Source organism: Chinchilla lanigera, unplaced genomic scaffold (genome assembly GCF_000276665.1).
Source record: "Chinchilla lanigera isolate Chin_1 unplaced genomic scaffold, ChiLan1.0 scaffold00049, whole genome shotgun sequence".
Classification (NCBI taxonomy): domain Eukaryota; kingdom Metazoa; phylum Chordata; class Mammalia; order Rodentia; family Chinchillidae; genus Chinchilla; species Chinchilla lanigera.
In genome coordinates, this window is record NW_004955450.1 from 12,171,343 (window position 1) to 12,196,116 (window position 24,774).

The 24,774-nt window shown below is 47.6% G+C and overlaps 1 long non-coding RNA gene across 1 annotated transcript in view; it reads left to right on the forward strand.

Moving 5' to 3' along the window:
* The first annotated feature begins 52 nt into the window (after positions 1–52).
* LOC106149595 overlaps positions 53–24,774 on the forward strand; it is a 26,555-nt gene continuing 1,833 nt past the window's right edge. The window contains exon 1 of the long non-coding RNA XR_001235875.1: positions 53–639. This is a non-coding gene — a long non-coding RNA (uncharacterized LOC106149595). The remainder of the gene's footprint in view (positions 640–24,774) is intronic.

A 24,774-nucleotide genomic window follows, 5' to 3' on the forward strand; every position in this document is an offset into this window, starting at 1 on the left:
CGCAGGGGAGGGCAGTGAGACAGGCAGAGTCCTGTGTAGTGACCATCTCTCCTACAAGAGTGGAGGACAGGTCTTGGGGGAAGAGAGGATAGAACTGACGTGGAGAGAGCAGCTAGGAGCTCTGGTGGGTGCAGAGGGGAGACACGGGTGGCTTTGGTTAGGGCGGTGCCAGTGCCCATGGAGAGGATTGGTTGGTTTCTCAGGGGCGGTGTAATTGGAGACAAAAACCCAAGAGGACACAGTGGAAGTCTGAATATAGGGCAGAGAGTAGAAAGTTTTGCAGATGAAATCCGGCTTGACGGCATATAAATTGCTCCTAACCAGGCTGTTTACATGTAATTGGAACATGTTTACGTTAAGTGGAACATTTTTCAAAGGAGGACCCGCCAGCTCTTGTGTATTGTGGCCGGCCAAGAGCACAGCTGCCTCCAGGGGGATGCAGTTGCTTCATACCGCGAACCCCAGACGTGACTCGTGACTCGGGAGGAGTTTACAGACCCCAGGTTCACGTCTGTGGGTGGCCAACCACGCTGACGCTCCTCTCGGCGGACTCTCCCTAGCATTCTTTGTAGCAAAGAGGCTGCCTCTCAACCCAAAGCCCGGCGGAGAGGGGGCTGGCCTGAGAGCGAGGAGCTGACGGTAAGTGGGAGGATTCTGGGAATCCACGCCCAGGAATGCTGGCCCCTTTCTGCACTGTGGCTGTCTTTTGAACTTTAGGGTTTGGCAGTCACTCAAAACAAGTAACTGGGTGCAAGAGTCAGCAGAGTGCAGAACACTCTGCCTCCCTGCCTTAGACGAGCTGTCTCTCCTGGGTACATCTTGGAATCCTGGTCCTTTTCAGTTAGAACAGATTCTTTGGCAAAATAAGAATCTACATAGATATTTTTTAAAACATGCTTTTCTATAACAAGGCATTTACTGGGCGTGGATTGCCAGGATTCCCAATTTGAGTCTCTGGTACCACGCATCCTGGTGACAGCACTTGGATGTCCTTACTAAAGTCACTTGCTGAAACAAGTGGGATCTGGAACATCCAGTCAGATTCCGCTTACAAGGCCCAGAGACCTGGCCTCCAGCTCCACAGAAGAGCCGTGTGTGTGTGTGTGTGTGTGTGTGTGTGCGCGCGCGCACGCGCGCGCAGAGTGCGTGACTTGTGTGAGTTGCCATGAGGCTCCAGGATCGCAGACAAGGAGCAGGGCTGTCATGCTCCCAACCTGCTGTTTTTCTAGCCTCCAGGAACCCGATCCTGGCTCTGCCTCACTTGGTCAGGATCTATACCTACCACTGGGGCTGTGGGCATATGTTTAGATCCATACAAATAATGAAGCAGGAACAAATACTTGCATTTTGTAGCGAGGAATTAATCACCAGAAAGGTGATTCAGTGATTCACAGAAGCCTGTCCACCTCTGCAATTTACTAGGTTTGACTCTGTAATTCGATGAATCCATTATTCTAATTTTAGCTGAAAACAGCAGAAATTATCACTCGCTTACTTGGATGGTGAGGATTAAAGAGACAGAGATGCAGAATTAAGACAGATGGTAAGCTGGGGCGACAGGACCACTCCCCTCCACTCACCTGAACCCGGGCAGCGCCCCAGGCCCAACCCCCCTCAGCCCTCCAACCCTGTGCTAAGGCCTACTCCCTGGCAGCAGAGGTAAGAAAGACAGAGGCCCTGGGCCCACCTTGGAAGATTCCAAAGTCCCAAGTGCCAGGCCTGCTGGCATGACTTAAAATAACCTTTCTTCGCTGGGAGCTCGTCAAGGCCCATGCATAGGGGCTGCATCTCATACACACAGTTCTCAGAGTGAATTGTGGGAAAGGCCACGCACCGTGGACGCGGGACATGACTCAGTCGGGAGCCCCAGGGGGAGGCGCCCCAGGCCTGGCCCAACATTTTAAATTCTTAAGCCCTATTTTTTTTTTTTTTCCGAACTCAGGACCTTGCACTTGCCAGGCAGGCACTTGTGAGTGCCTGAACAGAGAGATGAGTTATAGGAAGGAATCCCCGGCCCAACATTTTAAATTCTTAAACCGAACCCATTGGGCGCCCCTCCCACTTCCCTTTCGGCCAGCGCGAGCCCGCTCTCTCCGACGGCGCCGTCACCCCTTCAAGCGGTGTTAAACTTTGAGGCTTTTCCTTTGCTGTTGCGCACCACGTCCCATTCTTTGTTGTGCACAAGAATCAAGAAACCTGCCTGGGACCCCATCGCCATGGCAACAGAATTAGTGAGCCTAGCATAAATAAACCTAGAGTCCTTTAAGCCAACAGAAGGAATTATGGGCACTATCCACTGCCCATCTTGGGCTGCCATGATAAAACACCACGGACCGGGTGACTCACATGATAAAAACTTATTTCCTCACGGTTGTAGATGCTGGAAGTGATATTAGGATGCAGTACGGTCAGGTTCTGGCGCGGGTGCTTTTCCTGGTTTGAGGACAGCCAGGGTCTCCTTGTATTCTCATGAGAGAGAGGAAAGAAAGCAGGGGAAGGACGGGACATGCACCAGCCCTGTCTGTCTGTCTGTCTTCATCTTCTTTTCCCTCCCCCTCCTTCTTCCCCTGTCCCTTCTTCCTCTTTTTCCTCCTCTTCCTTTTTCTCCTTCCTCTTCCCCTTTCCCTTCCCATCTTCCTCCTTTTCTTTCTCCTCCTTCTTCTCCCTTCCTTCTTTTTGTTTGCTTTTGAATCAGCATCTTGCTATGTAGTTCAGACTAGCCTTTAACTCACTATATAACCTAGGCTGGTCTAAAACTCACAGGGATCCTCCTGCCTCAGCCTCCCAAATGCTGGAATTACAGGTGTGCAGCACCGTGCCTGGCTTGTATGTCTCTTCTTATAAGAAATCTAATCCTGTCATATTAAGCCCCACCCTTGTGATCTCATTTAACCTTAATTACCTTCTTATAGGCTTTGTCTCCAAATACAATCATACAGGGGAGTAAGACTTTGACATATGACTTTTGCTGGATGCAGCTGAACCCACAGCATGTTTCCAGATGAATATCAGAGTTGGAAGAGAACACAGAGATCATCTTTTTGTTAGCACATTCCTTCCTATAACTCATCTCTCTGTTCAGCCTCCTGTTCTGAAGAGGGCTGGGGTGGGCGGGGAAAGGCACTTTTCTGTCTCTTTAAAATAAAATTTAAAAATAGAAGAAAATCTGAATCATGATAACTAACATTTATTGAGCTCTTAGTTGCTGAGCATTTGGTTAATAGCAATTATTTACTGCGCCCTTTCCAAGCATTATGTACTTTATATGCATGATTAATAATGCACTCGACAATTTTACGAGATCAGGGCTGCATCAAGCCATACAGGAAGGAGGAGGAGCCCACCGACCTTCCCATCCCACTACTACCGGAGTCAAACTACCAACTCCTAGCCAGGTCTGCACCTTGGTTCTCCTCAGCACAGAGCAGCAGAGGTGACAACCAAAGGACCCGCCTGGTTGAGAGTGAGACCAGCACCCTGAGGACAGTTTCACTCTGGGACTGAAGTGTTATCCTTCTGCAGAGATGGTGAGAGAGAGCCAGGGGACACAGACTAGGAAAGGGTGAGGGCTAGTCCTACCGCTGAGGCCCTGAGGCCCCCTGAGAATCTGAATCTCAGGCCAGGAAGGTCGCGGGCCTGCGATCAGTACTGCGATGTCTTCAGAGGGGCTGGAGCTGAAGGGGGTACACTGAGCCCAGCTGTCTGCCTGAGCCCTCACACCACTGCCCACATCCAGCAGAGACCGGATGTAAGTCAATAGCTGGGCTACCTAAGTGCCTGTACTAACATTACAGACTTCTGTACGAGCATTATAGACTTCTTTGTTCTGGTTAAGGGTAGTACATGAGTTGTTCTTAGGGTCTGTCAGTATCCAGTTCATACATGGTGCTGCTGATGTTGCTGAGCTTACTACTATAGCCAAGGTGAAATAGTTGTTCCTGTCAATTGGCTTCCCCTATATGCCAATGTCTGGATTGCCTGGGCTTCATAAACGGTACTGTGGCCCACTCCCAAAGAAATGGGTACTGAGCCAAATAATCTGCAACCTCCCCTCCCAAGTAAATGCAGCTAGCTGGATCCTGAGACAGAAGCAAAGGCCAATAGCCACACTCGGAGGGTATCTCTGCAACGAAGCTACCCACCATAACCAGCCAGCAAATCCCAGTACAGAGAACAAACAAACAAAACATAGCAACATTAGGAGACAAGGCAACAGTGCCTCCAAAAACTCCGGGCACAAAGGGGGAGAAAGTCAGAGGGGCTGAGAAGAGATGCAGGAAGTAGGCAGATCTTTTTCAAATGGGAAGGGGAAGAAGGAATGAGGGGAGCAGTAGGAAGGAGAGGGGAAAGGGGATGGACTCAGAAGAGGAGAGAGAAGGTGAAAAGCATGAACTGCTTTTCTACCTTCTCTGCCGAAAACAGAGGTGCCCTTTTACCCCATTTTCCAAGTGCACCTTGTGAAACAGGTGCCTGTATTCATACTTGTCAGAGGGGCTCAGGGGTGAATGATCTTGTATATTTCTCAGCAGATGGCCACACATGCCCGTGTGAGTTCTCTGCCAGTGATGAAGGCATCACTAGGGTTGGGGACTCACGAGCATCGCCCCAGCTCCAGCTGCGGTTGAGCGCGCATTGCCTGCTCACACTAACTTTCTTGGGTCAGGAATTCTTCACAGTGCCCCAGACTCATCTATGTATGTATGTATGTATGTACTATTATTATTGTCTTTTCAAGACAGGGTCTGGCTGTGCAGTTCAGGCTGGCCTTGAGCTCACTTTGTAGCCCAGGCTAGCCTCAAACTCACAGCAATCCTCCTGCCTCAGCCTCCCGAGTGCTGGGAATGCAGGTGTGTGCTACCATGCCTGGCTTGTTTTGATTTTATTGTTCTCCAGGTATTTAACATACTTTGGCTTTCTAGCTGTATAACAGCTACAAGTTTATGTGTAATGCCATATTAGGACGTATGCAAGCAACTTGCAAATTAAGTAAACTGAGAAGTCCATGAGATATATTCATTTAAACACACATAAATACAAATTCAAAATAGGCCAAATAAATAGAATTAATTAATTAATTTTTAAAAAGAGAATTAAAGATGTTTGGCTGAAACTGAGTCGCCTCTAGCAACATAAATATGATAAATGAGGCTGATGGCAAAACTTCAGTTTCCACGATGTTCCTGCCCAAGGCCTAAAAGCAATGGAGCCAGCCAAGCATGCTCTGAAACTGAGCCAAAGTAAAGCTTTTATCCTGTAAGTTGCTATCCTCAGGTATTTTGTCATATTCAAAGAGCTGACATGAATGGTGACACAGTATTAATATAAAGCAGGGTGGGTGGTGCTCGGGACTGAACCCAGGACCTCTTTTTTTTTTTGTCTTTTTAAGACAGGGTCTCACTGTACAGTTCAGGCTGGCCTGGAGCTCACTTTGTAGCCCAGGCCTCAAACTCACAATGATCCTTCTGCCTCAGCCTCCCAAGTGCTGGGATTACAGGTGTGTACCACCATGCCTGGCCCCAGGGCCTCTTGAATGCCAGGCAAATCACTGAATGTGACTTTTGAGACTGTACAGTGGTATATGTCTACATTTGCACATTGGTTCAATAGCTGGAAATCATCTTGAGAGTTATTCCTTATGTCCTGGGCCTAAGTTTGGAAAGTTTCCTCTCAGCTTTCTTGCTCATTAAAGGACCAGAGATCTAGGACTAGGCTGAGATCTGGTCTGAGCGCCCCCCTCAGAGCACCTGCCCAAGAGCTGCACGTCTCACCTTCCTCTTACAGATGCCTGGGTGCCAAGTCCTGACTGTCTTCCTGTAGTTGTCCCACACTGTGCTGGCCCTGGACTGCTGTCAGGATGCCAGCATGTCCCTACATGATTGTCGTCAGCCATGCTAATTATTTGTTTCACAAAACTGTACTCTTCTTCCCTTAAGAAGTCAGTATTTTCTCTCTTAACCTCTGTACCTCAGAATGATACACTGACGCTCACTGACAGGCTGGTCGTGTTCTCTTCCCTCAAACAATGCTCACGTATTTAGTTCTAGCCCTGCCACTTATGAGCTGTGTGAACTCGGGCACATCACTGGGTTTGCAGAGCCTCAGTTTCCCCATCTGTAAGATGGTCATAATACTATATGGACTGCCTGCTGTGTGGAGCTGTTGGGAGATCCAAATTTGATAAAGCATGTGAAAGTTTTTTGAAAGTTAGAAAATGCTAGTCAAATGTGAAGTTGGTAGTAAAAGAAACCTTGGCATATTTAATAGTCACTTTATGGTTCTTTCCATCAAAGATATACAAAAGTATCTCAGCACAGGTCAAAAGATTGGTGGTTCTATTAATGTGTTTTGAAAATCTGTATCATTGTTTTTATTGTGTTTTTCTTTTTTTCTTTAAAAAAAAGGATTGGAGATTTAGAAGCACAAGATTCTTACATAGAGGATTTTTCCTGCCTTGGCTCTTTTAATGGCAATATGTCATATTTGAACGTTGTAGTTCTTGGTGGCTTTTTTTCCAACCTATTACTGAGGGAAATGAGAAATCATTAGTTTCTCAAATAGATTATGATTGCCTTCCTGTTCCAAAGCAGAGATACTCTGAGTGTAACTAGGTTAACGTAGAAATAGACTATCTCAGATTTCTTGTTAGAGTGTAACCACATTAAACAGAGTTTGGAAACCAAGAAATAAAAAAATTATGCAGAATCTTACTATCTGAACATAACTACTTTCCCAATACAGTCTAGATGTCATCCATAAGCACAAGACAGTGTAAGATGGCTACAGTGACAATGGAAATATCATTTGGTATTTTGCCCTTTTCACTTAACATTACAGCAAGCATCTCTCCACATTTCTGTGTAGCCTCCATACTCCTCATCTTAACAGCAGAATAATATTCCATGAACCTAATTAACTATGATTCCCTTTGGGTCAGGACTTAGGTTGTCTCCAGATTTTTCTTTGGCTGCTACAAGTATTAATGCTACAATGAACATCTTAAAAACAAATGTTTGCCCCCTTTTTTTTTTTTTTTGAGATAGGGTCTTTTTTTTTTTTTTTGGTTTTGGTTTTTCTCCGGTACCGGGAACCGAACTCACGACCTTGCACTTGCCAGGCAGGCGCTTTGCCGCTGAGCTAAATCCCCAGCCCCGAGACAGGGTCTTCTTATGTAGCCCAGGCTGGCCTCAAGCTCATAGCGATCCCCCTGCCTCAACCTCCCGCGTGCTGAGATTACATGCATAAGCCACCAAGCCCGGCATGCCCGTCTTGAAAGAAAGTCTCAGTGGTTGCCCCCCTACCATGTGCCACCCTGCCTTGGAGCCAGCTGATTATGGACTGAAAGTTCTCAGCAATGAGAAAAGTAACTAGGACAGTGGATACTATCTGAAACAGTTTACATATCCTTGCTGGAACCCACCCATAGACAGTTTCGGTGTTGTTGAACTTCTAAACCACCAACATAAGTGAAGGATCCAGGCAAGAATATTGGGTTGGCAGCATGCATGTTGATCACCATCCAACGACTGGCATCTGGAGTCAGTCAGAAGAAATCGTCAGGCAAACAATCTGGTGCGATGTTTAGAGATGCTTAGAGGGAGCCAGGCCTCTCAGCTTTGCCATTTGCATCAGTTCCCAAGGGAACTCAAGTGGAAGAAGCCCATTCCAGCTTTTTCAGTTTTAGGTTACCATTCGCCTCAAAGAACCAAAGTGAAATTTGCCAATCAGAATCCTGGAAATACTCTGATTGTCCCAGGGCCAATTATAACTAGGAAAGTTCTGGCATAAAAACAATCAGGTACCCTTTTCACTATTTCATATTTGGTTCAGATACTTTTAATAAAGTACAAAAGAAAATGACAGAGACAACACTGATAAATTCAAAATCAGTGGCAAAGTATAAAGGGGAAACGCTTTATTAGAAGAAGACACTTCAGTTGCTGAGATGCTGATGTCAGCGGAAGTGACTTTTGGTGTTTAGAGATGTTAGGTTGTACCCCATCATGGCTTGTCCTTGACCTATTTAACTTTTTTTAATAGAAAGGTGGAGTGCAGATGAGGAACAAAAACCTTATTTCACCTTAAAGACAACAGTGTGAAGCAGCTATTGTTATTGTGGTTTTTGCTTTACACACGGGGAAAGAGACTAAGATGCAAAGGCCTTGCACTGAGCTCATAAGGTTTAGAAGTGTATCTTGGCCAGGCGTGGTGGCGCACGCCTGTAATCCCAGCACTCGGGAGGCTGAGGCAGGAGGATGCTTGCAAGTTTGAGACCAGCCTGGGCTACAAAGTGAGCTCAAGGCCAGCCTGAACTGCATAGTGAGACCCTGTTTCAAAAAGAGAAAAAAAAAAGGTGTATCTTGATTCAATCAGTCAACCCTTTCTAGCTCGGCTAAGCACTGGCCCATCAGGAATTGGAACTGGCCAAAGGTTGAAATTCTATTACACAGGGCCCAGAATAAGCGTAGGACACACAGTGTGGAGATGTTAAGAGGACCCTGAGTGACGGTGTTGGAGCGAGCTGGCTGGCTGGAGAGGTGTGAACAGCAGGTGGCAGTAGTGTCCTTGGAGAGCAAGGTCAGTATGCATGTGCGACAGAAGGCTAGGCCGTGCCCCATCTCTCGCCTCTGACCTTCTCCCCCTCCTTTCCTCTCCTATGGAGCCAGGCATACTATCGCCTTCTTGTAGATGTTTTCCATTCCCTGGAGTTCAGCCTTGAGAAGCAAGTAGGGGAGAAGATTGGTCAAGATGATACAGGCCTCATTTACAACAGAAATTCTTCCACCCGTAGATCCTTACTATGATGTGGTGCTGTGTGACCCTGGCATGATATTTGCCTTCTCTGGTCCCCCATATCCATCAATGCAGATAATAAGATTAAAGGTGCAGCCCCCCCTTCACAGGGCCACGGAGATGGGTACAGGGACATGACATCCAAAGCCCGTGGGAGAGCACAGCACCTGGTAAACACTGCACACACAATGCTGGTAACTTAGCATCATTGTTCTTCGTGGAAGGATTTAGCACTTACAGTAGATGTTCACACCTATCCTATCATTCCATCCCCACCACACTTTGAGCTATAAATATGACACACATTCAATAGAGAAGGACCCAGGCTGAGCTAGAAGAAGTACACATCATTAGCACGAGTCTTAAAGGTCAGACAGACCAGACGCCAGACTCTTCTAAGATATTTGTACAAATTACTTCACGATTCAGTGTCTCAGTTTCTTTGTTTGTACAAAGCTGATATTATTAGCTGTCTTATTGGTTTAGGATGGTACGCTATAGTACATACAGAAGCCATGTGGTATAGCTCATGTGCTGAACAATTAAATCATGCAAAGGATGTCTTAGAACATATGGAAGTTACAAGGCAGGCAAGTTATAATCCTATCACCCCGAAATAGCCCTGTTATCGTTGTGACGTGTCCCCCCCCCCCTCCCGCCAGCACCTGTGCTGAGATGGCACCACGTATGTACAAGCACCTTTGGCAACGGGCTGCATCGCGGAGGGTGGCGGTGCTGGGCCAGCCCCCAGCCGGGTGGCCTCCAGGACTGGGCCCTTCTGCCACACTGGCTCCGTAAAGGGAAAGCTTATTGAAGCTTATTTAAGCCTTTTGAAATCGGTGGAAAAAAATTTAGTTTTTCAATGTGAAAAGATATACTTCTATTCATGAAAGGTTAAGAAAGAAACCAGAAATAGCTCAGATAATCTTATATAAAGGCTTGAATTTTGCCCAGAAAAGTAGTGCTTCATGTAGGAAAAATTTTAATTTCTGAATATTTTGTTTAGTTCACATTTGTGTAGTAAATGCTGAAGCATTTACTGTTTAAGCTGTTACACACACCATGGTAAACTTGGTAAAAATCAATGAATTAATCACTTGACACATGGATTACACTGACAATCCAGTGGATTGGGTGTTTGGTTACACTGATTTTTGGCTTGGGGCAACTGGACATGGAGTGCTTGCTAAACTTACATATGTACTGAATTGGTTAATATACCAATAAATGAATTTACTGAATGATGCCATACACATAATGATCTTTCTCTCTGAGCCGGTTAATCTTGACTATCAGTTTCACTGGATTAAGGGACTCCTGGAGAGGGTTGGGTTGTAAGAGCGCTAACCTCACTGATGGGAGGGGACGTCCTAGCTGGATGGACTCCGGGGTGTAGGTGGAGGAACGGTCATAGGGCATGACCTGGAGACTGTATGTGGCTCCTGGACCCTTCCCCTCTGGGGCTTTCCCCCTCTTTTGCTTCCTGGCTGCATGGGGAGAGCAGCTTCCTGCCAGGCCCCTCTGCCATGATGTGTCAGCCTTGGAGCCAGCTGGCCGTGGCCGGAGCCCTCTGAAGCTGTGATCCAGATTAACCCTCTCCTCCTGAAGTTGTGGGTGTGGGTATTTTATCCCAGCAATGGCAAGCTGACCAAAGCAATGTTTAAAAATCGATGGCACTGCATGATGTCAGCACTGAAGAGCCCTGAAAACTTCCCGAGACAGATATTCTGGTGCTAGTCATAGTCACACGCCACAGGTGTAGCCCTACTCCAAAGCTCCTGATGGCTTGCTTGGCTAGAGCTTCCCCGTGGCTTCTCAGGGCCAGAGCCCACTCCTCACAGGTCTCGGGGCCTGAAGACCCAAGCTTGGCTCATCTACTCATGGGCCACAGAACACTAGCCATGTCGGGTCAGCCTTGAGCCCATTCCTCTTTGCTACATGAGGATAATTCGGATGCTTGCCCTGCCTTGTTCCACTGTCACTGTGAACACCAAATATGAAGCGTACACGCTCTCTAAGAGCAGAAAAGTGCTGGATGGGTGTTAGTTCCTTACTGTGAAAACACAGCGACCCTATGTGCTCTGCGCCATGGAGGAAGGCAGGAGAGGGAGAGAGCTTCTCAGGGAAGCAGGGCAGGCCTGGTCTCTAAACGGGTCACCTGTCACCTACCAGACTGCCTCCCCAAGCTCATCAGCTGGTGAGGAGCAGGCAGCACCAGCGGGGCTACAAACAGCCCTTCTCACCGGCCACTGGGCTGCTTCGGGTGGAGGTCAGCGCCAGGAGCCAGTGGGGTAGGAGAGGAGAGAGCCTGACACCTGCCTCCGTCCGGCGCGGTGCTGTCTTCCCGTATGCAGACCCTCTGCCGGCCTCCACAGCGCCCCACAGGCTGAGAGCAGGCAGGAGGGTGCCTGCTGGCCACCTTCACTGCCTCCCAGAAAGAAACCTGGCTGGGGGTGGGCAAGAGAGGGAAGCAGCCTGGAGGGACCCGTGGCTGGGAGGGATGGGATGATACAAGCCTGGGAACAGTATTAAAGACACAGAGAGAGGTGGGGAGAGGGGTGTCCGGAGAACCCTGTTTCTTCCTCTTCCCTTTTTTCAAGTATAAGAGTGAAATCATCCCAGGAAGGAGGAATATAAATAAAAATGTCTCTAAAGGGAAGCTGGCCATCAGCGTTGACAGGAGCGTTTGAACCGATGGCAGACATTCCAGCTGTAGGCAGGAGCCCTGGCTGCTGAGTGCTGCCAGGCGGTGGTCCAGGGCCTGGCCTCACACCCAGGCCACTTGCCACCCACCAAGCAGTGAATTACAACCTGATCATTCAGGTTCGCCCTCTCTTCTATGGGTGGATCAGTCCGAGGGAGGCTTCACAGTTCATTACCCTTGGAAGGCGCTTCCTTCCTTCCAGAGAGCTTCACCTCTGCCACCTAAAAGCTTATCCCAGCACGGTGTGGTGGTGGGGTTTATAACCTCAGCACTCTGGTAGGCTGAGACAGAAGGGTTGCCATCAGAGTTCAGCCCCTGAGCAATTTAGTGATTTAGCAAGACTATCACAAAACAAAACAAATCAAACCTAAACAAAACAACAGGGATGGTAATATAGCTCAGTGGGAGGGCCCTGGGTTCATCCCTAGTACTGAATGAAGGAAGGAAGGAATAAGTAAATGTACACTCCTCGGAACAGTCCCTGAGGGCTGAAAGCTCTGGTGTAAAACTGCAGTGAACATTCTGAGGTTTACCTAATCCGGTTATTCCCCAGATGTAGCACCCCCATCTCACCCCACACAGATCTGACTCAATGCAGCTTGAACCCCACTTCCCTGACGTAGAGCCAGGATGGTTTAAGACTATCCCAGGACCCAGGGTCTCCTCTAATTATGAAGTCCACATTCCACATCATGTCTAACACACTAGAATATCCTCATATTTCACATTAAATGTACAATTCTTTACCGTGGGAAAGATGAGAAGCGTTCTTATTCTTCTTGCTTTTGAAATTGTTTAGCTACAAGTATTCATTTACTGCAGGGCTGGCTGTCATCACACATGTGCAGGAAATTTTACACGGTGAGAAAATCAAACCTCCCCCTTCTTTCCACACAGGGAATTTGGAAACGCTAAACTTAAAAATGGACGAAGTTGACGTAATTGTATATTTTATGGACATTTAATTAAAATGTGTTACACTCGGTTTTATTCTTTTCTTCTTGTGGTTTAGATCCACTGAGTTCTGCGTGTGTGTCTCACAGGTTTTCAGAGGCCTTTGAAAAGAGCTCGGCGGCCAGAGGCGTGTGGGGGGTGCGGTGGGGGCCTGACCTGCTGGCTCAGCTTGTGGATGCCGAAAGCCCCCGCCAAGATGTTGGCCTGGCTCTCGCCTCCCTCCCAGCCTCTTTCTGATTCCTTGCTCCTGCGTGTCTGCCTGGGCTGCGGCTGCGGCTGGTAGTAAAACTCGTTACAAAGCTCCGCTCCTTCCCCCGACACCACAAGTTTCATGAGGTCAGTAACCTGATAATTCGGAGGTGCCCTTAGGTACCCGGCCACATCTGCCTTCTGGTTGGCTCCAGCCTTTCCCACCCAGTGCCACCTTCTCTCATTCTGCACCTTCCCAAGGGCCTGGGCCTGTGGTAGAGGCGCCCCCTTCCCGGGGCGGCGCCCCAGGACAGCCACAGCACGGTGGCCACCTCTCTTTGCGGGCGGGTTCTTTCAACAGCAGCCTCTCCTCTTCTTTCTTCAACTGCAGGCCTGCATCTCCGGGCCCCGTCGCATCTGCACAACATTTTTCCTGCCCCTTTCCAAAGCTTCAACCTATGCATCTTATCCCTGGGCAGAAACTGCCTGTGGATATGTCCCCAAACAGGACCTCGCTATCTGTCAGGGCTATGCTTTTGCTTGCCCTTTGACGCGTTCTCAAGAGGGAAAGCAGGGAGGTGGATCAGAATTCTGGCTCCACCCCTCTTCCTGCTCCTGCCTCTGGGCTCCTTTGACCCTTTGACCTTCATTCAACCTGCCTCCCTGGGACGGAAATGTATCTCACAGGTCTGCAGAGGAGTCAAGCTGGGCCTCTCTGCTCCCGCAACTATCTTTCGGTACTGGCTTTCCTCAGGGAAGAAAGGTTCCCCTAAGGAGAGAAAAATAGCATAAAGCTTTGTCATGGTGTAGGGTCAGATTGGCTCTTCGTCTCCCACCAAGTCTACAGAGGCTGTAGCAGCAGTGGGAGCGTAGGGTTAGCAGCTTGAAAGCAGGGTCTACAGCACGAGTCTTGAAGCTGGGTTCTCATGCCTTACATAATATAAGGAAATACAGTTTGTATCAAGGATGCTCTGGCTGGCATCTAGCAGCTCCTCTCTCTTCTCTTTAATGGTGTGATCCCACCCACCAGTTATCTTTCTTAATTCTACCCATAACCTCACTGCCACCACCAGCCGTGGGAAAGGACGCAGTGTGGCCTACTGGGAAATGCCTTGAACGAGAAGGCTGGATTCCCTGGATCATAATGTGAACGCTGCTGCCCCCTAGCTGGGGATCTTGAACAATCCGGGTTCAACAATCGGGTCTGCTGTTTCTCATCTGTGTAATTAGGCCTCCTTTCCAATTCTTTTTTATTTATTTATTTATTTTTTTGAGACAAGGTCTCGCTATGCTGTTCAGGCTGGCCTTGAGCTCACTTTGTAGCCCAGGGTGGTCTCGAACTCGGAACCATCCTCCTGCCTCAGCCTCCCGAGTACTGGGATTACAGGCGTGCACCACCACGCCCGGCTTCTTCCTTCCAATTCTAACACCTTTGAATGTATGCCTCTGGACAAGTTTGAAGTTTCCTCACCTGACGAAAAGACTGGGGATTCTTGGTCTAAAGGTATTTCATGATATATACTCCATTACATTATAGATACTACACTTGATCTTAGCCAGAAGGCCGAGAAGTGATTCCATTGCATTATAGAAACAAAGAGATCCAAATCTTCACTACCAAGGAGGGCGGGCAGAGCAACCATCTGCGGCGTTAGGCCGGTTCTCCCCACCTCACAGGCTAAAGGTGGAGGACTGTTAAACCGGTCCAGGCGTGCAGAGCCCAGCTAGAATGCCCAGGGGCTGCTCCTGACCGGGAATTCTCAGCCATCCCCTGCCGTGACAATCTAAGGCGAGAAGAGAAAACAGTTTCAAGCCTCATGCCCGTGAGACCAACAAAATCTCTCTGGCAAATCCAGGCAAACTTAGAGTTCCACGGAATCAGGGGAAATCACAGCGGATTAGACGCCGTCAACTTTCCCCACCGAGAGGTGACGTCTTGCAGATCGCTGCTCTGGCAATTTAGCAGTTTGGGGAGAGCGTCCATTTGGGGATGGGGGGGGAGGCTAAAATGATAAAAGCACGTTCACCAATAAACTCAGGATGGGGGCAGGGAGAAAAACCACTTGTGGGATCTCGCGCTTGCCTGTCCCTCCCGCTGCTCCTGGCAGGATGGAGACCATTTAGCAGCGGACCCATGATTTCCCAGGCACGTTGTTGGGACTACCCAAATAAGTCGCTTGCTCCTTCACCCCTGGGAAGAATCTCTCGCGCGCTTGGGTCATAATTCAAACAGGCTGCCTCGGCTGAGCTGAGTCGCAGAGATGAAGCACGTGGTGCTGCTGCAGCTCCGAGAATTACGGGCAGCGAGATGCAAGACCAAGAGGAGTGACCCTTGGGGCGGCACCGGCTCTCCTTCCAACCGGCCTGTTCCCCAAGCCTCAGGAAGACAATAGGTTCATTTCGCTAGACCTAATTTTTTTTTTTTTTTATGGTACAAGGACTTGAACTTTTTTTTGGTACAGGGACCTTGCGCTTGCCAGGCAGGTGCTGTGCTGCTGAGCTATATCCCCGGCCCCTAAATAATGAAGTATAAATCTAAAAAATATCTTTTTTATTGAAAACCCTTCTATTTACGTAGACCTTTCTGGAAAGCTATATACCTCTCAAAGTGGGTGTTACTTTTGCAGTAGAAAGATCACTTCTGGGGATAGTACTCAGACTGGTAGGATAAATCTATTTTTTTTTTGGTTTTTCTCCAGTACCAGGAACCGAACTCACGACCTTGTGCTTGCAAGGCAGGCCCTTTTGCCACTGAGCTAAATCCCCAGCCCCTGATAGGATAAATCTAGGTGCACATCTGGCTTCCCTGTAAAGGCAGTAAGCCTCCGTCAAGGGCCAGAGAGTAAGTATGTTAGACTGTGTAGGCCGCGAAGTTTCTGTCACAACTATTCATTTCAGCTGTCACAGCCCTAAAGCAGCCACAGACACACGAGTGAACGGACAGATATAGGTGGGCTCCAACAAAACCTTATTTATAAATATTGAAATTTCAAGTTCATACGATTTTCATATACTCTGAACAATTATTCTTGAGATTTTTAAAAACTATTTAAATATGTAAAAACCATTCTTTGTTCTCAGGTTGTATAAAAAAGCAGGTGGTTTGCTGAATTTGGTCCTTAGAACATAGTTTGCCAAGCTCTGGTTTAGAGGGTTCCGGGGGAAAAATGCAAAGGAGGTTTTGGTTTTCATTAGTGTAACCTTTCCCTGATGACGTGGGCAATTTAAAATAAGATGAGTGGGTAAGGGAGATAGATGTCAAAGGAAAAAATTATTAATAAAGGGATTTCAAGAAGAGTAACAAAAATATTTTGAAGGTCTCCCATTTAACACCATGTAATCAACTACTAACTTTACTGTCAGAATGAGTTGCACCTGTATCAAATTCAACAGCTTTCTGCTGACCTATGTCTATTTCAAGGACATACTAAGTGCAAAGATGACAAAAATAGCCTCTGTCCTCTGAGAGGGGCAAGTGCTATTAAATAAATAAAAGGTTTTGTGGTAGTCAGCTTCTTGTTACTGTAACAAACGTTTGACATGACTCACTTATAAATAGAAAAAAGTTCATTCTGGCTCACAGCTTTGGAGGTTTCAGTCCATGGGGAAGGGGATCAAGAGATGGAGAGGAAAAGGTCGTGACAAAAGGAACTAAAACGTGTTATGGGAAAGGTACGTTAGTGCACACCTGTAATCCCAGCACTTGAAAGGCTGAGGCAGGAGGATCGCTGTGAGTTTGAGTCCAGCCTGGGACAGCCTGAACTGCATAATGAGACCCCGTCTCAAAAAAAAATAAAAAAGATAACTATGTACACGTACCAACTTCATACAAGGAATGTAAACATTATGTACTAAAACATGTATTAATAAAAATACAAAAAAATCATAGCCAAAATATGCACATATGTGTACATATATAACCCCCCCAAATCACTACCCTATAAAATAAAGGTAAGAGGGGCTGGGGATTTAGCTCAGAGGCACAGCACCTGCCTGGCAAGCGTGAGGTCGTGAGTTCGATTCCTGGTACCAGGAAAAAACCAAAAAAAAAATAAAAAAATAAAATAAAATAAAGGTAAGATCATGGACATTCCTATTTTTTAATGATAACTTTGTCAATGCTACTTTCTGAAACATAAAATATAAATTTAGTTTTTGGTACTGGGAATCAAACTCAGGACCTTGTGCTTGCCAGGCAGGCGCTGGGCCGCTGAGCTGAATCCCTGGCCCTGTAAATTAAATATTAACTTACATAAAATTCTGTAATTCCTCATTCTCGTGGGTGCCCTGCTTTTGCTGATGCACTCAGTACGAAGTCATTAGGACGATGCAGCTCTGACCAGCAGGAAACTGGTGCCCTGCCCATCCCCCCACCCCCGCCAGATCTGAGGCCAAGGGGTGCTGCTTCTGCTGTCTGGAGGTGGCGGTGACCCCTCCACCTGAAGCCCAGCTGCAAGCCCATGTTGTCACTGCCCTCGAGTTCTGGAGTGCCCACTGTGCCCCGTTCCTGGGCTCTCCATCAAGAATGTAACTGAAGCCCCAGGACAATAGTGTGTGAAAGGAAAGATGCTCCCTGGTATGAGATACCCTGGCCAGCCAGACAGAAGAGCACAGAGCAGACGCTTGGCGGGGTTCCTGGTGCTGGCTGGGTCTCTGCAGCCTGTTCCATACCAGAAATGCTCTCTAGGCAAAACCCACAGCTAACCAAGAGCACAAGCTCCCGCCTCCCCTGGTCGTCCGCTACCTATTCTACTGACACAATAGCCTGCCTCTTCCTGCCAACTCCCTCACTTAAAGGTTAAGGATGCAGAGTGGGGAGCTACGAGCGCAAACCAAGGGGACAGGAAGCAGCATCTGAGGTGCTGAGAATGTCCCTGGAGGGGGACCAGGGTGCTACTGTCTGAAGTCAACTTGCAGGTGCCCTGGTAGCCTTTCTGTGACTGCGAGGAGATCAACAAGCAGGGAGCTTGGCTTACCATGGTGTCACTGAGCAGGCAGGAAACCTAACCCCGTAGCCAAACCCCCGTGAGGCCCTGAGGGAGACGCAGGACCTGGGCACTCTCCTCTGCGTGCCCCTGGGGTCGGCAGCTCCCTGCAAAGCCACCAAGTGAGGTCAGCTGGTGGTCTACTCAGGCCCTGTTCTCCCTCCCAGAGGCGGGCTGTTCTTCCCGGGCCCCCATGTGAGACTTTAGTCCGGAAGGACGATGAATGATGAACCTTGCTTCCTTGTGATTTCGGGGGACGATCCGGCTGGGCTGTCAGGCTCAGTGGCCACTGCTGTGTGATAAAAGAACCATCCACGGCAGCCCTGGAAGAGAAAAAAACAGTGTGGCAGTCTCATGGTGAGTAGGGAAGGGCAAAGGGCAGCTTTCCCTTGGGGCATGGGGAGGGTGACTCTGAGGGTCCACGGAGGGACACGAGACTCAGTGTGTTTCACTGAGCGGCGATGCAAGGAAGTTGTCCATCCTCGACAGCTGTCAGGCTCTGTACTCAAAACCTACCATCCGATGTCTCCTTGAACCAGGCCCTGAATTTCATGATGTAGATATTGTTATTACAGGACTTGTTCTGAAAGCAGAGACACAATCACAGAAGTTAAGCAGCTCACCGAGTCACACAGCCAGTAAGAGGCAGAGGTGGCTTTGGCGTTCCGGTTCCTTTTTTTTTTTTTTTTTTTTTTAGACAGGGTCTCACTATGTAGCCCAGGCTGGCCCTGAACTTGCCGGGATCCTCTGGCCTCAGCCTCCTGCATGCTGGGATTACAGGCGTGGGCCACTACGCCCGGCTCTAGTCTTACTTCAAAACCTGGATTTTACCCACTATTTTGGAGGCCTCCTTGGCATTGCAGTTTAAGCTCCTTTTAGGGCTGTTTCTTCCCTATCACAGTCTCTTATCTTGGAACTAAGAGTCCTCCCAAAACGGGGGCCTGGGCCGGTGCTCCTGGGCCACACACCTGCCACTCACTGCTGTCACCGCTGGGTCTCAGAAAGGGCCCCGGGAAAAAGTGGGTGGCTGGGGTGAACATAGGGCTTCAAGTTGGAGTTTCTGAGGTTTTGCTGGGGGTGCATGGGTAATCCAGAAGACAGAGAAAGAGAGAGAGACAGAGACAGAGAGAGACAGAGAAAACACAGGGGCTAGATCTCTAAGGCTTTTATCCCAACTACTCTGGGAAAAGTGTTTTGTTTGGTTTCTTTTTTAAGAACCTAAAGCCTGGGGTGGGGGTGGAGCTGCTCAATTCAGGCTGGAGCAGGAATCACTTAACACTATATTTAGGTTAAGCCTGCCCTTAAGAGAAATCGTTTAAAAAATGTTTTCATTCTCCACTGGTGAGGAAATGAAATGACATTATAAAGAATGTCAAATCAGACCGAGTTATAAGAGCAAAAAATTAGGAACAATCTAAATTAAAAAAAAAAAAAAAAAACAAACCAGACAGAACAATTATGGCCCATTAACTAGAACCTAAGACAACCCTATTATCCTAGGGTGATGTCATGGAGACGAGGGTAGCCGTGGCAGAAGGTGCTTATGCAAAAGCTTCTGAATAAAAAAATGAAGCTTTGAATAAAAAGCCTTATATACACACACAGGCAAAACACATGGAAAACAAGTTTCTATTTTATTTTTTAGACAATGGTGGTGAGGTTATGGGTGACTTGTTTTGTCACCATTTATAGATTTTTTTTCTATTGCTTTTAGAATGCCTTGTAACAAAAAACAAAATAGATGCAATTATACGGTAGCTTTTATCTTACATGTACATTTTGGCTTATTTACCTTGCAATCCTGGATCCAAGTGAGGCAAACGGCTTTTCATTTGAACTTGCAAATTGCCGCATGACATTTAAATATCCCTTTAAGTATGCAACACATATCCATTCCTGTTATATAAATTGGAATTAATTCTTCAGGATGGAGTCTTTTCCATCCAAATGTAATCCGTATTTATCAGTGATACTTTACCTTTCTGCAGTAGGAACAAAACTAGAAAAATGAAGGGAGAGTTTCCATCCCACCCAGCAGCTCATGTGAACACACCGTGAATCTTTATTCTCTCTTGTACACTGCCCCCCTTTTCCTCTCCTTTCAAAGGCTGGAAATGGATTATCTGGAGATTCACAGAGCTCCTGACCTATTAGAGAGGCTCTGAACTTGGCTGAGGCTTCTGGAGTCGGGCAACCCCAGTGGATCAGCTCAGTGTCATTCATTCATTCATTCATTCATTCGGGATCTTGCTAAGTAAGTGTCCCGGGCTGACCTCAAACTTGATTCTCTTGCTGCAGCCTCCTAAGTAGCTAGAATTATAGGTGTGCACCCCTGTATCCAGCTTCCACTGTCTCTTTTACTACAAAGAACAGCCCCGGGGAGTTTATGCAAGGAAGGAATGGATGTTAGGGGAGGTTCTCATCAATTTGCATTTTCAGAAACCCAAAGCTCCTTTCGGATTTCCTTGGTAGAATGAGCACCTGATTTTGTAGTCTCTAAGCATCTGTGTCAATGGTGGTGAATGGCAAGGAATGGTTGGTAAGGAGGAATTTTATTTTATTTTATTTTATTTTATTTATTTTTTGTCTTTTTGAGACAGGGTCTCGCTCTGCAGTTAAGGAGTTGTTTTAAAATAAAAGTTTGGCAGAAGAAAGCTACAATAGCAAACCAAAAATTAAAAAAAAATTTTTGGACAAAGTAAATAGCAAAGGCAGAGCATGTATAAGTCAGCAAAGCTCTACGGTTTCAGAGGCAAGGGATGAGTCATGACCTATTTGTGGCTGGAGCACCTGTGAGAAAATTACCCAGCACGCTTCAGGGAGTCCCTCCCGTGGACAGAATCTTCCTGCAAGTGGGCGTGTCTATCTTCTGTGTCCGCCTGTGTCATTCGCTCCCAATTCGTCACGTGACCAAATGCTATTATTTCTTAGCGCGCGCATACATTCCGTTGCTTTCTCTAGCACCTGAGTGTAGGAAGTCTGCTTTGTATTTTTTCTGTATTGGTCCCCAACACACAACCTATAGTCTCTAAAATAATGTAAATCATTTTTAAATAGAAAGGGAATTGGATTCTTTGCCTTATATCACTAAGGCCTGATTTCCACATATTCTCTAGTTAATAGAAAGTAATATGGAAGCCTTTTCCACACCTGAGAGTGAGCAGAACAACAGATGATTTGAGTAACAGAAACGCCCCAGCTGGGGAGAACAGAAGCCAGAAGAGAAAGGAGCCATTCCACAGAGTTTTGAGATGGAAGGTCAGTCACGGAAGAGGTGAGCAGCGCTCCAGGATGAGACCAGCAACAACTCAAGGAGACACATTTCCTTTATATTCACTACGACCGGGTTTTTAGACAAGTTATCCTGCTTTTATTCCTTTTTTTTTTTTTTTTTTTTTTTTTGAGACAGGGTTTTGCTGTGCAGTTTAGGCTGACCTTGAGCTCACTTTGTAGCCCAGGCTGCCCTTGAACTCGCAACGATCCTCCTGCCTCAGCCTCCCAAGTGTTGGGATTACAGCCACAGGCATGTGTCACCAAGACCGGCTCAAAATGTGTGTTTCTTTCCTTTTTTGGTACCGGGAATTGAACTCACGACCTCAGGCTTACCAGGCAAGCACTCATGCCGCTAAGCTATATCCCCAGCTCCTTTTTCTTTCTGAGACAGGGTTTCTCAATGCAGTTCAGGCCAGCTTCAAGCTCACTTTGTAGCCCAGGCTGGTCTCAAACTCACATAGGTCCTCCTGCCTCAGCCTCCCAAGTGCTGGGATTACAGGTATGCACCACCATGACCAGCTACTCCTTTTTAATTTCTCAGGGAGGGGCTCAGCAGTCAGTCCTGGGGTTCTGGAATCAGTATGACTGTAGCAGGAAAACAAATCACGGCAATGGTGGGCTTCAAGCTGAATAAGCCAGCGATTAATCATTTCATGCGGCCTGGGCTCCTGACACACAGATCTGCCAGAATTCTCTCTGAAGCCAGTAACTCTAAAAAAAACAAAATTTCCTGCTGCGTGGGCAGTGGTTTCAATTTCCATGAGGATCACTGGACTTGAGCTAAATCCTTTCAGGCACGGGGAGAGGGCTCATCTCAGTGATGTCTGGGCCACAGAACGATTCAGATAATTCCTTGGCAATTGTTTTATTACTATGGTCTTCACGGAGGAAGTGTACCTGGGATGGGGCATGAGTCTGTGGCCAGCCCATCACAGGCTGGCTCACTGGAACACCAAAGGGCTACATGATTCCAGGACAGGCACTTGGGAATCCAGTGGTCGGTTTATGTGTCCAGACGTGTTCCACTGGAAAGGCAGTACTCGAAACCCTCTGAGTGGGAAAGCGGTCAGGATTCACCCTTATGCGGCGGGCCGGTGCTCCTGCCCCTAGCTCCGTGTAGCGTCCAGCAGGAGATGCTGAATCTTTTGATTCCTGTGGCCCAGCTGCGCCCCGAAACTCTTGGGGTGATGCCCCCCTAGAGACAGGGCCTTGCTTGCGGCTCCTCTAGAAGGAATGCGGGCTGAAGTGCCTCCCTTTGCACACAAGCCAGGCCTGCATGCAGCATTCTGTGCTCTGGACATTTGCGCTGACTCCAAATGCAACTTGAGAATGGCGTAAGAGAAACCCATTCTCAAGGGCCCGTGTTTCTCCTGCGAGTGCAGTTCCAATCTATAACTCTGAAACATGCTTCCTCTCCTGTGTCACTCACTGACACAGCGATTCTTCACTGACGCGAGTTTGGAACTCACAGCGATCCTCCTGCCTCAGCCTCCTGGGTGCTTGGATTACAGGTGTGTGCTACTGCACTTGGCCTGGTGATTTTCATTTTAAAACAGAGCTACTGTCAGTGTCCCTAAGGGCCCAAATCAGGAGGGAAAAAGTCCTGGGACTGAGGAAGAAAGGACTGGAGGGGGTCACTTTCCACACAGCACCTTGGATGAAGCAACTGCTGCCCAAGTGGTCACGTTAACCTGGGTCTCGTTGTGTGGAGGAGCAGCAATGCTAGCCTCTCTGCTGAGCAGAATGGCCTGACCAGGCCACTCCATCTGTCGAGGGCCCCTCTCGCTGGATCAGTGTCCAGCGTGAGGAAAGGGGACACATATTGGCCTTGGCAGGCTCTGATACGGCTCTGAGTCCACTCTCTGTTCTCTCCAGCCTTGGCAACAAGGGGAAATAAAACTCACAGGCAGCTAGCACCAGCCTCATCCTCTGGGTTGATGCCCATTTGTCAAAAATTGGGCCAACTTACATTCGTATTAGCGAACCCTCAACATAGCTCCATTCACCGCCTGACACACAAAATTCGCAGCAGCTGGTGGAGGAATGCAGCTCCGAGGAGCCGCGCAGCCAGCACACACACAATGGAGGAGCGCACCTTGCGCTGCCTGGCAGCTCTCATTCTGTTCCAAACCCGTCTCCAGTTCTGGAAAGGATGGCTCCCTGGTCGCACTAATGTTTTTGATTGGCAGAGTCACATTTTTTCCCCCTCATCTCTACATCTGACGTAGATTTTTCTTTAAAAAATTAAATCTATAAATAGTGTTGTTGAAAAAAATGGTTAACACACAAAGGGTTGTTCAAGTAAAAAAGATGTATTTTCCTCAAGAAAATAAAATCAGGCCCGATGTATTAAATTCTGGAGGATACACACCAGCACACACAAAGGTTGATTTTGTTTTTGCTATTGATGTCTCCAGGAGCAGGGAATAGGGGCAATGTTCTCTTCAATGGCAGCCTCAAAAGGTTCACAACGTATAACTGCAATTCTAGCTACTCAGGAGGCTGAGGCAGGAGGATCATCAATTCAAGGCTAGTCTGGGTAATTTAGTGAGACTCTGTCTCAAAAATTTAAAAAAAAAATTTTTTTAAATAAGGGTTGGGAGGCTACAGCTATACCACCCTGAATGTGCCCGATCTCACCTACAAAGGGTTGGGGATGTAGCTCAGTGGTAGAACACTTGCCTAGGATGGGTGTGACCCTACGTTTAATTCCTGGCAACACACACACACACACACACATTCAGAATTTACCCACAACTTGTCTCTTAGTAAGAGACTGCAGAATGCTCATCATGATTTTATATTTTTTGAAGGTGCTATATTCTCTTCCCTGTATCCTTTCTCTGGAATTCCACCCCATTTTACACTGAAAAGGGTCACTTTTATGCTGAAATCAGGCCTGCTGAGCTTCACCAAGGATTTAAAAGATGCATCTTGAACTCTCTGTACACTACACGGGTCTCTACAGGGACTCTATCAGCTTCCAGCCAAGACCCTTCCATTCCAGGGACCTAATCTCCTCACCCTGACCCCACAGGGCAGCCTGCCAGGTTATCACACGGGGTCAGACCCGAGGGGTGGGCCACGCAGGCAGGGCTGTCCTCTATGATAGGAAATATCAAGCGATCGTTCTTCGAACTGGCACGATGTTAAGTAATTGCTCACCTCATCTGATCCCTGGAGCCCAGAGAAGTTCAATGTTAAACCGCTCCTGCTGAACGGTACACAGACACACAACTGCTCAGGCTTCTCCCCTAGCTGGACCTGCTGTTCACCTATCTTCACCTCTATCTAGTTGTTTTTCCTCTGCTGTAAAATGTTGGCAACAAGTAGAAGAATCCCGAAAGGGCTTTGGAGACACACGGACCAGAGTAAAGCCCGCTACTTGGCAGTGATGGGACTCTAAGAGGGTTAACTGGGTCTCCTTGAGCCGGTTAAAAAAATGGGGATTGATGTGAAGCGTAAACATCACAGCTAGGAGCAGCGGTGCACACCTTTAATCACAGCACTCGGGGAGGCTGAAGCAGGAAGATGCCAAGTTCCAGCCCAGCCCGGGCAATTTAGGGACACCCAACCTCAAAATAAAAAAAAAAAGGGGTGGGGTTGTAGCTCAGTGTGAAGGTATTGGGTTCAATCTCCAGTATGGAGAGAAAAAAAATGCCACTTGTGCATACAGACCAGCTCACATAAAAATGCTGAGTATTAACTGTCATCTTTACTTGGGGCAAATGGGTATCACTCTGAGGTAGTCTTGGCGGTGAATGGAGGACACAATTGATATTTACAAACATGCCCAGGTGTCTGGCACTGTGTTTCCCACTTACGGGCTATAGTTTAGCCTGTAATCTTGGTACTCCAGAGGCTGAGGCAGGAGGACTG